The sequence below is a fragment of the Leptinotarsa decemlineata genome, unplaced genomic scaffold (assembly GCF_025532065.1).
Source record: "Leptinotarsa decemlineata unplaced genomic scaffold, Ldec_3_MD MMD2_tig00026307_RagTag_RagTag, whole genome shotgun sequence".
NCBI classification, from domain to species: Eukaryota; Metazoa; Arthropoda; class Insecta; order Coleoptera; family Chrysomelidae; genus Leptinotarsa; species Leptinotarsa decemlineata.
Genome location: NW_027412681.1, coordinates 11,914,099 through 11,926,830, shown reverse-complemented (window position 1 = coordinate 11,926,830; position 12,732 = coordinate 11,914,099).

The window sequence follows — 12,732 nt, the reverse complement described above, 5'->3', positions numbered from 1 at the left end:
AACCCAACGTATTCATATTTTTCTCCATAGCGATGCTCGCAATGTACATTCTCCGTTTTCACATGAAAATATTACCTATTCCGCGCATTTCTCGACCCGAAGGTCAACATTCTCGACTCCGTATCATGATAAAACCCTGAAACATATTTTGAAAGACTGAAGCCACTACGTGCCGGCAATCTATAATTTCATAGTGATTAGTCGACCTATTTTTATTTAATAGATGCAGCGTGTATCTACCACATCTAGTGCATGATACGTGCCAGATATTAATCATTGAAGGAAGGCTCGAAGTGGATTTCTTAAGGAGATCGTGATTTCCGAAATTCCTTTCGTTTGCGTGGCGAAGGTTGACTTCAATTCCGCATTTCATTTAATTACCAACGATAATTATGTTTGGCTTGATTACGGTTCTATTGAGAAAAATGGTGATTGAATGCCACAGTGTAATCAATATTCATAATTTTAAAGTTATACCTTCAACAACGTGAGATGTTATACAGAATGAAGTTCCTAACCGATGAACGTTTTACCCTCTGGTGATTGTAATGGTCTAATGATGACAATTTGGAAGTATCGATAGAAGGCTTACACAACCGTACTTTGATGTTCCGGACCCTAAGCCCCTGAAATAGGCTCCACACCGGAATGTGAATTTTAAAAATTCAGCCCAATAGTTCTGGGCAAAAAACCACGTTCAAAATTTTAATTTGTTCATCTGCATTTTTTTTTGTTTTTGGGAGCTGCCTGGTGATTTTCTGATAATGTCACATTTGAAGTATCCTCGTTAGAATCAAGAGGCGTCAAATTTGGAAACCATAGAGGCTATTCAATGATGTATTTTCTCCCATTCAGTGTCGTGGAGAATATATTCTACAGTATGATGTTTCAGTGGGTCCAATTTCATAATAAACTTATCCACAGCACCGGGAAGGGAAAAGAATGGTCTCTATTGTTACCAAATTTGTCGTACGTGGGTATGTCAAAACAATAGAATCTCTCTAGAACAACCAGAGCATTCAGCAGGTTTGCGTAAAAAAATTGTTCTCATGTGTATTCAAATCACTTCACAAATGCTTCAGAATGTGTGAGGAGCAATATTCTTATTATTGCTTGGACGCGGTTGACATCAATTTTAACATTCAATTCACTAACTAGTAAGTGTATAGCTACACAAATTCAAATTTTTCAATGTACTGGTTTTGATACTATCAGGTAAAATATTACATTTTGAAGACCATTGCCAAAACAACTTGAGAAGCTCCATAAAACCTTTCTTTGTTGTCCTACACTGAAATAATTTGGGATGAAATAATTTAGGATGATTCTTACCTTTCCTCAGAATACAAGTGGCAGCGGTGAAACACCTTCTGATTCTTCGTTAAGATCTAACATTTTTGTAGTTGGTTAAATGCGCATTAGCAGCTGATCTCCAGGCATCTGAATGAAAAGAAATATGCTGTCGTCAGCAAATGATATATTGGCCTTTTGAAATTTCTATATGATGTACAAAAGAAAAATGAATAGATACAATATAAATCTCTGGAGAATCTTATTCAGAAACAAGGTTATCGGTGAAGGTGTCCAAAAGGAAAGAATCAATGGTTACTTGCATGCAACGAATTTTAAAAAAGCTGGAAAGTCATGACCTGAAACGATCTGACAAGCCACAGTTCTTCGAAGTTCAATCAGTGAATTGTCATGTCGGACATAGAAAATAAGGGGTAACAAAATGAACTATGTATTTTTGAATGGATGACGTATGAAGGTCGCCTGTTGCATTTTTTTGGAGAAACCATATTTATGTTGGCTTGACCTATTAAATATATTAGTGTGAAGTTACCCACAACTTTTCATCCACAGTTTATGACGAAGGACAATCGAACAGGGTTTAGAATGAGATTTGCGAACAGTGTTGCCAGATTGCAAATTTTAAGCATTTCACCTGTATTTCGATGTTATCATTTTGAAAACACGATATATTATTGAAACATGTCGAATAAATAAGTCAGCATTCTACATAAACTCTTTATGTCGGCCAACTGTCCCTATACAAGCATTAATACCGAAAAAAATGTAAAATAAGAGTATAATATTATATAGCAATATAGCAAGAATTCATTTGTACAGAAACAGGTAGCGTATGGAAACTGGAAAATAGGGTTCTCGCGAAAAAAAAAGTTACGTATATTCGGAACTGAATTACTGATAAAAGTCAAATTTCTCACTTATCAAAAATAGTTCATCGATGCAAAAAAAAATAGTTGATGAGTAAGAAATTTGACTTTTATGAGTAATTCTGTTCCGAATATACGAAACTTTTTTTTTCGCACCGAAGGAACGTATGGTACGCAAATTTGTTTGAGCACTTCGATAGATATACTTCCGAAGAATATATTCTGAAACTTTTATCAACAAACTATTTTTGATAAGTGAGAAATTTGATTTTTATGAGTAATTCAGTTCCGAATATACGGAACTACTTTTTTGCACCGAAGGAACGTATGGTACGCAAATTTGTTTGAGCACGTCGTTAGATATACTTTCGAATAATATATTCTGAAATTTTCATCAACAAACAATTTTTGATAAGTGAGAAATTTGACTTTATTGAGTAATTCAGTTCCGAATATACGGAACTAGTTTTTTTCGCACCGAAAGAACGTATGGTACGCAAATCTGTTTCAGCACATCGATAGATATACTTTCGAAGAATATATTCTGAAATTTTCATCGACAAACTATTTTTGATGAGTGAGAAATTTGACTTTTTTCAGTAATTCAGTTCCGAATATACAGAACTCTTTTTTTCGCACCGAAGGAACGGATGGTACACAAATCTGTTTGAATACGTCGATAGATATACTTTCGAAGAATATATTCTGAAATTTTCATCAACAAACTATTTTTGATAAGTGAGTAATTTACTTTTTTGAATAATTCAGTTTCGAATGTACGGAACTAGTTTTTTCGCACCGAAGGAACGTATGGTACGCAAATCTGTTTCAGCACGTCGATAGATATACTTTCGAAGAATATATTCTGAAATTTTCATCGACAAACTATTCTTGATAAGTGAGAAATTTGACTTTTTTCAGTAATTCAGTTCCGAATATACGGAACTCTTTTTTTCGCACCGAAGGAACGGATGGTACACAAATCTGTTTGAATACGTCGATAGATATACTTTCGAAGAATATATTCTGAAATTTTCGTAAACAAACTATTTTTGATAAGTGAGAAATTTGATATTTCGTGGATGAGTCTTTCCTGGGTATTCGGTATTGTTCAACGCAGGATATTTCAAATGACATACTTTTTACAAGTCATAAAATTTTTACCGAGAACCCAATTTTCCAGTTCCCATACGCTACCTGTTTCTGTACAAATGAATTCTTGCTGAATAATATTATACTATTATTTTACATTTTTTTTTGGTATTAATGCTTGTATAGGGACAGTTGGCTGATATAAAGAGTTTATGTAGAATGCTGACTTATTTATTCGACATGTTTCAATAATATATCGTGTTTTCAAAATGATAACATCGAAATACAGGTGAAATGCTTAATATTTGCAATCTGGCAACACTGTTCGCAAATCTCATTCTATACCCTGTTCGATTGTCCATCGTCATAAACTGTGGATGAAAAGTTGTGGATAACTTCACACTAATTTGAAACATTCAAAATAGAAGGATGGGTTTCACCATTTTATAATAAATGTTGAACTTTTTTATGGACAAAACACAAGCACTACAGGTAAATTCTCAAGGCGCTCTAAGAGCGATGCCTATGTGATAGTTCATTCCAAATGAACGCAGTTTTCCAAATGAAAGAGTTTTTGAACAGTGAAGTTCGAGGTGTACTGAGTTGAACCTTATAAAAATAAGAGGCCACAGCCCCTTGCGTATTTCTGATATGTACCGCTCCTGGTGGAATCAAATGTGTTAAGTCACTTGAACACTTCCTGTGAAAATATCTATTGAAGAAAGACAAATCTCCAACTTTTCTTCATGTTCCAGACTATCAAGGTTGCAAGTGATGTTCACGTCTCCAATCAGGCTGGATGGTAACCAGCAGCGTCGGGGTAAGCTTAGGGGCGGAGCTCCATTTATGAGAACAACACTCCAAAGAAGGTCTGATCTGAGCTATATAAAGCATCAAATTTTGCTGAGGTGTGTACGGTTTTCTGGTTCGGAACAGAGTTCCAAGGTTTTTTAGAAGCAGCCTTTGCAATTTCAATGACATGATTGTGCCAAGACATATTGGTGTACATCTTAACCCACAACAAACTTATCGAAGCAGAAAGCGGAATTGTCTGTCCTGACATTATTATATCTGGTTCAGAGACATTTATTTTTTTGAAGAAAACCGATGTCTGGGTTTTGTGACATTGAATTGAACCTGGTTACTTTCACATCAATTCGAAATCACTTCCAGATATACAACCTCCTGCTGCCGGTGAAGATGTGCATCCGCAGCCGATGTCCCGGAATCTGAATGGAATGACGTGACACGTTTTTTGTCGTCAGCAAAGCAATATATTGGATTCTTGGCTTTTTCCAATAAGCCGTTGATATACAATAAAAAAAGGGTTGGAGACAACATGGATCCTTGAGAAATACCAGCGTTGATGGCAAAGTATTTGAGAGATATCCATCGACGGACACTTTCAGGAAGCTGGAGAGTCATAACTCAGAAAGTATCCGACAAGCCATAGCAACGAAGTTTGGCCAACAAACCCCCATGCCACACAGGGTCAAAGGCCTTAGATATATCAAGCGCAACAGTTCTTCATTCTCCATGATCCCCGATTGCGTTTTTCCAAATATGGGTGACATTCGATAGCAGGTCACCTGTTGATCTTTTTTTTCCGAAAGCCATATTGATGATCGCTCAAGATGTTGAAGCCTTCCAAATATATAAGGATGTGGTGGTTTGCCGACTTTCGAATAACAGAAATGAATCATATATCATATATTTTTGAAATATGTTGATAGGTATTTCAACACTACCAAAAGCTTTGTCGATGTTGAGATATTTCATGATTTGTTCAATTCTAAATTCACCTACATAGAGTAATTTTCGTCATTTTTGGTTCCAGTCATTCACTGAAAATCAACTGTGAAATGCTTATATTGCAATTAAAGTATTTGCTCAGTAATAATAGATTGCAGAATTGGTTAAAAGATGGCATAGGGCATGCATGCCTTCAGAAGCGCCTTTCTTGACAATACTCAGTTACTGATTACTTTTCAATAAATTCATTATAATCCCTCAGGAAAATTCTCATCAATTCATTGGTATAAACTGGCTAGAGAAAAGGAGAACCAGTGTCCTTCTAGAATCTGGATTCCCAACTCATAATACGACTCAAATAAGTCAAAACCAGCAAAAGTCATGGTATACTAAATACCGAATTTGGAACTTTGAGTGTGATGACAAATCACTACATTGAGTTGAAAATTGTTAACATTCAGGAGATGAAAAACACTGATGAGAAAGTAGAAAGCTGGAAAGCAATTTTCCCAAAAAATTAATCTCTTCTAGAAATATTCCTTTGTCAACCCAAGTGGCAAAAGCAGAATCGTCGGTGACACAAAGTTGCAATGTTATGAAAGAAAGGAATGCTTCGTTTTGTAAAACAATGCCGATGAGGTGATAAGACAAGTGTCTTGTCCCGAAACTGCGGAATATGATTGAATTCCATGTGAGTTTAATATTATATTGATGTTTTTACATATATCACATTGTATAGCGTTGTTTTGAATAATATCAGTTACAGTTCCGTTTTGAGAGTACTAATTGAATGAAAAAAAAATATTTTCTTATGATTCAATATTCAATAGTTTTTATCCATTTTGTATCTGAAAGAAACTTCTTTACATGATCTACATAAAAATGCCCACGATATTTTCATATACACTAGTTCAGTCTCTGGGTGAAACAGTTTTATAAAGAAACACTAGAGAGCTGCCAGCTTGTTTCCCAAGAAAGTTGAATTAGCTTCTCTGGTAGTTTTCAGAATCACGATCGATGTGTAGTGCTCCAGTTGCGGAATCTGTACACATCCAGTATATCCGTTTGATTTATGTGACCACCAGAGTCAGTCGGATGATAATAAGCGAGAGTAGAGCGCGCCCGATATCCAAAACGAATTTTTATTTCTTAGCGACTACACACTACACGGTGATCAAACGAATTCAAGAAACAAATACGGTTGAAGAATGAAACTCTGCTCTATCATTAAGATAGAGGTTCAAGAAATGTAGACATGCAAATAGTTTATTACACAAAAAAAAAGATTTTTGCTTTTGCTTATACAGGGTGTCCCTGGACTTCCTCTTTTCCTCTCGGGAATGTATAGATGGGGTCAAAATATCACCAGTACTTCATATAACTTTTTTTCCTAAAATCCTTCGTTACCGAGTAACGGGCCCTCGAAGTTACAAAATGAAAAATGTTTTTCTTTGATAACTTTCCAAGTGAATATTCAAAATCATCCAAATTTTGGTAATTGACTAAAGAAATGAATTCCGTCGATGAGCTTTCATGCAGGAGTCAGTTGTTTTGCTACAAAGTCAGGAACGGACTACCCCCGATGGTCCACATCCCAAAACTTTGAAATGACAGATATTTTTCAATATTTTTCAACATTATTAATTAATTAACCAAGTGACCTTAATTAAAATATTAATTAAGGTTACTTGGACAATTTTATGAATAAAAGTACTCGTGTGGAAAGTCGATCGGAGCAACGAGTCTTGATAAAAATGTAGTTTCACTCGACGACATCAAACCCGCTCGTCCACCATTATTTGAAATGAATAATTATCAAAGCAGAAATAATAATGATAACGTTAATTCAACAACATTTATCCTGAGATGTCTACCATTATTCGAAAATATTAGTTTTTAAGGAAAATGGAAATGATAGGTAAAATGTTCATAACGAATTTTTATAATGCAAACACGTTTAACTAACGAAACTCAAGAACCTCAAGAGCAAACAGAAATGAAAAATCCGCTACAGAAACTGCTTGATATGACCACCTTCTCTCTCTATACATTTTCTTAGTCTGCGAAGACACCCTCTCTGTACTTGAAATAGCATTCCAGGTTCGTTTCGTATGGCTTCATAATGTAATGTTATTCTATTCAACAATGCATCTCTTGTGTGAATAGGTGTAGCGTAAACAAGGCTTTTTAGATGCCCCCACAGAAAGAAATCCAATGGATTTAAATCCGGAGACCGCGATGGCCATGAATATGGCCCACCTCTACCAATCCATCTATTGTGGAAAATATGGTTCAGATGGTCACGCACAATCAAACTAAAATGAGGAGGAGCGCCATCATGCATAAACCACATATCTCTTCGGGTTTGCAATGGAACATGTTCCAAAAGTCCATTCAAATCGTTCTGAATGAACTCCAAATAACGTTCTCCATTCAATCGGTCCTGTAGAACGAATGGTCCTATAAGATGGTTTCCTATGATACCAGCCCAAACATTCACGTTGAATTTCCGTTGGTGTTTGGTTTGCAATATCCCATGGGGATTTTCTTCGGCCCATATATGGAGATTATGAGAGTTGATAACTCCATCTCTACTGAAACCTGCTTCATCAGTGAATAAAACTCGATTAATAAAAGTCATATCCTCTCTTTGCCTATCCATGAACCAATTGGCATATTCCAGTCGTGCTGGAAAATCTTGAGGTGTCATGGCATGTACCTTCTGGATGTGAAATGGGTGGAGCAGTTGTTCCCTAATTATTCTATGAATAGTGGACTTGGATGTATGGAACTGTTCTGATAGATTTCTGATGCTCATTGAAGGATCATCAGCGACGGCTTCCAAAATATTTTCCTCCAATACAACGGTACGTACAGTCCTAGGAGCGCCCTCACCACCTCGTTTTGGCAAAACTGTACCTACAATAATATCGAAATGAAACAACGTGCTCGAATTAATTATCAATTATTACATACCTGTCTCCCTCAAGCTGCGATCGACACGCTCGAATGTTTCTCTTGACGGTACCGTTCGATTGGGAAAATGCTCGGAATACAGACGACGAGCTTCTGCAGCATTACAAAATGCTCGTCCATAAAATACATGCATATCTGCATATTCATTGAATGTAAACTGTTCGGCCATATCAAAAAAATTCAAAATATCCTATAGAATATTGACAATACAATGATAGTCATATGACAACGCACCACTCAACAAAACAAAATCGTATTCCAGTTTCTCATTTTTTATCAAAACTTTCTAAAAGGTTTTTTTGTCAACATCCGTGAAAGAAATGGAACATAATTATTCCCTGGATATTTTTCACCTGATCATGTGCAGCCGTTTTTGTAGTTTATTCGTTTGCTTTTTATTAGTATAGTAAATATTTTTTCCGATGTGCGTTTTTTCAGCTAAATTTAGATTCGTGTTAAAGAATTTCTCCCATAAAATTATAATTATCAGTGAAACTCCTCAACAGTTTAGCTGTGAAGAAGAATTTGAAACATTCGAATGTTGAGTTTCATGAGATTCAGATAACTGATCAACACGAAACGTGATTATTCCACACCTATTATGTACATACAAAATATGGAATGAATTCGATATTTCATAGTAGAGTAGCTTGTTAGTTTAAAAACACTACGAATCTACAGAACTTGATATTTCTTTTGAAAAAATATCTGCTATCACAATTGTGACTTAAACTTCCATATAGGTACTGTACTTTTTGTTTACGACTTCATTTTAGCATACTTTGTATTATTCCTGTTATAAATGTTGTTGAATTAACGTTATCATTATTATTTCTGCTTTGATAATTATTCATTTCAAATAATGGTGTACGAGCGGGTTTGATGTCGTCGAGTAGAACTACATTTTTATCAAGACTCGTTGCTCCGATCGACTTTCCACACGAGTACTTTTATTCATAAAATTGTCCAAGTAACCTTATTTTGTTGAAAAATATCTGTCATTTCAAAGTTTTGGGGTGTGGACCATCGGGTGTAGTCCGTTCCTGACTTTGTAGCAAAACAACTGACTCCTGCATGAAAGCTCATCGACGGAATTCATTTGTTTAGTCAATTACCAAAATTTGGATGATTTTGAATATTCACTTGAAAAGTTATCAAAGAAAAACATTTTTCATTTTGTAACTTCGAGGGCCCGTAACTTGGTTACGAAGACTTTTAGGAAAAAAAGTTATATGAAGTACTGGTGATATTTTGACCCCATCTATACATTCCCGAGAGGAAAAGAGGAAGTCCAGGGACACCCTGTATATTGGTTTAAAAATGGTGGAAGTCCTACTGCTCATGTAAAATTGAAACTTTCATTAAATCCTAGTATTTCGAATTCGAAATACTAGGATATAAAAATGCTTGGTAAATAATAGCTCACTTCTCACCTTAGGTATATTATATACTATTTTATTGCACTTCTATAACATGAAACGAACCCACATACAAAATTTCAGCCTCCAAAAATATAGCAGTACGGAGAAATAGTGTTCAAAAGTAATTTTCATATGTGAACGAGCCCCTTGTATGTTCAGGGGGAGCTCCTTGTTGGAATTTTCCAAAATCCTTCCTTATTGCACATCTACAACGTAAAGCGAACCTACATCGGTCGGTCGGTAGCCAAGCGGTTCGGCATGGGTGATTTGTTCACTCACTCGAATTGACTGCCGTGTTGGTCGGTGGTTCAAGCCCTAGTCTGAACGATCGATCTTCACTTGCTATCGTCCAACCCGTGTTAGGAATCACACGTTAAAAGGTAAGACCTCGTTAATCCTTAGCTCGCACAAGTTTCGACTTCTGAGGGTTGTCGTTCGTAGGGGTGTGACAGCTGGTTAACGGAAAACCAGATTTTAAACAGATTTCAAACAGATTTTTAAACATACAAACGTATTCCAAAAACACTTTATTGTGAGATTTTCACTAAATTGTTTTACAAAAACGCAACACGTGTTTCGCCATACAATGGCTTCATCTGGCGTGTCTTTCAACTAATTCTACACATTCAATACTAAATATATATAACTAACGTTATCGCATCTTGAATATGGGTAGACCAGATCCATGGCTTGCTTTTATAAGGTTATAAGGTAGATATTGTAAGCTCCATTCTTTCCAAAAAACGACAAAAAAATAAAGTGTTTTTGGAATACGTTAGTTATGGATTTTCATCAAGTATCGGCCGATTCCATCATATATCTAAACATACAAAATTTCAGCCTCCAAAAATATAGCAGTACGGAGAAACAGTGTTCAAAAGGTAATTTTCATATGTGAACGAGCCCCTCCAGGGGGAGCCCCTTTTTGGAATATTCCAAAATCCTTTCTTATTGCACATCTACAACGTAAAGCGAACCTACATACAAAATTTCAGCCTCCAAAAATATAGCGGTACGCAGGGACGCGCCGTCCATATGGGCAAGGTCGTGCGGCGCACGACGGCGCCAAGGCGTTAAAGGCGCCCTTTGAGTTGGCAAAATTGAATAAATATTCAATCCAAAACTAAGGATTTTTTGAAACTTTACAAAAAATCAACATAAAAAATGTTTCTACCAATACCGATGGTGAAATTTTATTACTCACCAATGCTGACCGGTGGTGAAATTTGAAATTAATGCTATTTAAACTACCTACTTACTTGTCTTCTCTAGAAGTGTAGGCGCCGCGCATTCCCGGCAAGAGTTTTCTTGTTTAAACTTGTAAAACGTTATCGGAAAGGCGAAGTGGGGAAGAAAGGCTTCAGTGAGATGCTGGTAGATGCCAAAGAATTGGCAACTGCCTTGGACGTAGATGCGAAATTCAAAAGTGCAGAAACCTTACGGCCACGAAGAATAAAAAAACAATTTTCCTATGAAAGTGAAGATCAGCCAATTGAAAACCAAGAATTAAAATTCAAAGTCAACTGTTTTTTTGGAATGCTCGATATTACTCTTTCATCTGTAAATGAGAGATTTGAGCTGTTATACTCCCATGCCGATGTTTTCAAATTTTTGTGGAATACTGAGGATTTTGGCAAGTTTTCTGATGAAGATCAATTTAATTTTTGTAAAAAACTTGGAGAAGCGTTAACTGATAAAAATCGAAACGAGAGAGATATAGACGGAACGGAACTTTTAACCGAATTACAATTTCTACAAATTTGCGACGGAAAGGTAACATCTGTAGTAGAAACACTTAATTACATTGCAAAAAATATCACTCATTCCCAAACATTACTATTGCGTTACGTATATTATTAACTATACCGATTTCTGTAGCTTCAGCCGAGAGATCATTTTCTAAACTTAAACTAATTAAGAATTACTTAAGATCTAGAATGGGTCAGGAGCGGCTAGAAAATCTTGCTATTATTTCTATAGAATCTGAGTTGTTAAAGGAGCTGAATATTGAAAATCTAATTAATGAATTTGCCTAAGGTAAAGCAAGAAAAGTTCAATTTCTATAAAAATTTCCGTTGGTTTTCATCATAATAAGTGTATTTGTTTAAAAAATAATCGCAATCTAAATATGTTTTATTTGATCTTCAGTTTTTTAATAATTTTAAGTAATGTTTTATAACTTTAACATAGTTTTTATTCTGTTCTGTTTTGTTGTGCAATATAGCCAATATAGTGTGTAATATATTATTTTTTATAAGTGTACTGTGACTTATTGTTTTCTTCAAAAAAATCTAGGTAGATGTAGAAAAAAATTCATAGTTTTCCACGCTGAAATGGAAAGGAGTGATTGATTATAATATTTCTACCCTGGTAATTTTGATAAAGGCGCTTATCAATATTTCGCACGACGGCGCCGAAGTTACTTGGCGCGTCCCTGGCGGTACGGTGAAACAGTGAAAATGCACATTTTCGACGATGATTGATATCGATATGCGGTTTTCACCATTAAGTTTGTCATACAATTGGATCCTCAGACACAGTCATCACTTTTCATCTGTCTAGTTTCAAAACAGGAGTTTCCTTTTAAAAATATCTAATTTGGCCCACTCTGTCCATACAAATATTTTTGTGCAACATTGAAATATTGACGAAATATCGATTTTCAAACCACAAATATTTGCTATGATTTTTTTCCCTATTACTGATTCTTCTTTTTTGCTTCACTTCATTCCAATTCACTATATGTAGTACCTATCCCAATTTATATTGAATTCACAGTAATTAAATAAGATAAAGCTAGAGTATTGTTAACGATCTGATATTTGGGAGTTACACGTGAATAAATGAAATGAATTAATAAATTATGTGATTCCCTAAAACGACGATTTAAATCTAATGCAACAACTCCCAACTCGTAATGCACATTTTTAAGCAGCACAAGCCGTCTTTGGATTTTCAAGATGAACTTAATCAAGATGAAACTCAACACTGTGGCGCAAAAACTCTGAAAAAACTTCAAGCTTGAATAGGATTTTTATTACTAACATCGATCAGTCATGAAAGTGAAGCAAAAGAGTTGACGAATAATCTTAGAACTGAAAGGCCATAATTGAACCCGGCGGAATTCTCCGATAACATTTTTTTTTGTGAAAATCTAATTTACTCGTACTCCCACGACCCCCAGCAACGCTGCATTCAACCGATTAATCTTAATATCCAAGTGGAAACCATTAAGCACATGCAATTAATAATTTCATTGAATTACTAAATTAATGATTTCATGCTATTAATCTCGAATAGCTTTGAAATTCGTA